The sequence below is a fragment of the Onychomys torridus genome, chromosome 14 (genome assembly GCF_903995425.1).
Source record: "Onychomys torridus chromosome 14, mOncTor1.1, whole genome shotgun sequence".
Taxonomy (NCBI): domain Eukaryota; kingdom Metazoa; phylum Chordata; class Mammalia; order Rodentia; family Cricetidae; genus Onychomys; species Onychomys torridus.
The window spans coordinates 40,016,227-40,018,319 of NC_050456.1; positions in this window are offsets into that span (position 1 = coordinate 40,016,227).

A 2,093-nucleotide genomic window follows, 5' to 3' on the forward strand; every position below is an offset into this window, starting at 1 on the left:
TCCTATGTGTGGGTCCAATTGTGGCATACTGAGGGATGCTCCCACATTTAAAAAGCTTGTAAGGCACCTGTCCAGCCATTTGCTCACTGTTCAGCATTGATGGTGCATTGGGCATTTGGATTAGGACTACAAAACAAAGAAGATAGACTATCTCCAGGGGCTCCTCACGAGCTCCTTCACGATGTTGTCTAAATTACCTTCTTCTAGACGACTTTTGTGATCTCCTGTTTGTGTTCACCACCTGGAATTGGCTGCTGGCCTTCATTCTGAGTCTGCTGGCAAACTACATTGACCAGAATAGTGTTAAACCGCAGCAGCAGCAGCAGCAACAGCAACACCATCTCCACCACCTCCATCTCCACCACCACCACCACCACCACCACCACCACCACCACCACCACCACCACCTCCATCTCCACCACCACCACCTCCACCACCACCACCACCTCCATCTCCACCACCACCTCCATCTCCACCACCACCACCTCCTCCACTTCCACCTCCACCACCACCTCCACCACCACCACCTCCACCACCACCACCACCACCACCACCTCCTCCACTTCCATCTCCACCACCACCTCCACTACCACCACCTCCTCCACCACCACTACCACCTCCATCTCCACCACCACCTCCACTATCTCCACCACCTCCATCTCTACCACCACCACCACCACCACCACCACCACCACCACCACCACCACCACCACCACCACCACCATCTCCACCACCACCACCACCACCACCACCACCACCACCTCCACCTCCACCACCTCCACCATCTCCACCACCTCCATCTCCACCACCACCACCACCTCCATCTCCACCACCTCCATCTCCACCACCACCACCTCCATCTCCACCACCTCCATCTCCACCACCACCACCACCACCACCACCACCACCACCACCACCACCACCTCCACCTCCTCCACCTCCATCTCCACCACCACCACCACCACCACCACCACCACCACCTCCACCTCCTCCACCTCCATCTCCACCACCATCTCCACCACCTCCACCACCACCACCTCTGCCTCCTCCACCTCCATCTCCACCACCACCTCCACCACCTTCATCTCCATCTCCACCACCACCACCACCACCTCCTCCACTTTCATCTCTACCACCAACCACCACCACCACCACCTCCACCATCTCCACCACCACCTCCACCTCCACCACCACCTCCTCCACCACCACCACCACCACCACCACCTCCTCCATCTCCATCTCCACCACCTCCATCTCCACCACCACCTCCTCCTCCACCACCTCCACCACCTCCACCATCTCCACCACCTCCATCTCCACCACCACCACCACCTCCATCTCCACCACCTCCACCACCTCCATCTCCACCACCTCCATCTCCACCACCTCCATCTCCACCACCACCACCACCACCACCACCACCACCACCTCCTCCACCTCCATCACCACCACCACCACCACCACCACCACCACCACCTCCACCTCCACCTCCACCTCCACCTCCACCTCCACCACCACCACCACCATCACCATCCTCTTGGTTTCTCTCCATTTAAATTGTCTTAAGTTAATATTGACAATCATGGCTTAGCATCTTCTTGGAGAAGTATTTCTTGTAGGAACTCAAATCTGCCCATTTTAGGGAATGATGTAAACATACTCATATTCCCATCTGGAGGGGCAAGTAACACAGCCATTATTTGGCTTCCTTGGAAATTTGCATAGGCTTTGGAGTTCAACAAACACGGGGCCTGCTTTCACCTGGGTCACTCCTGCTAGTGTGACTTTGAGCGAGTCACCTGGTCTTGTTTACTCTTCTATAGAATGAGCAAGCACCTCGCAATGCCTGTCTGGCTCCTGTGGTGTGGGGTGAGGCTAACAAGGCCTGGACTCCTGGGAGAGCCAGTCAGGACTGGCTGTTCTTAGGCAGGTGTAGGGACCCAGGAGGCTGGAATTTTAGGTGAAGGGCTTCACTTTTAGAGATTAACATTCCCATTATTATCACGTAAATCAAATAGACAGCCTTTCAGGGTTTATGGCCTTCCATCTTCCTAGGAGGCACTGCCTCCTCCCGGGGTAGTTCTTAACCCGGA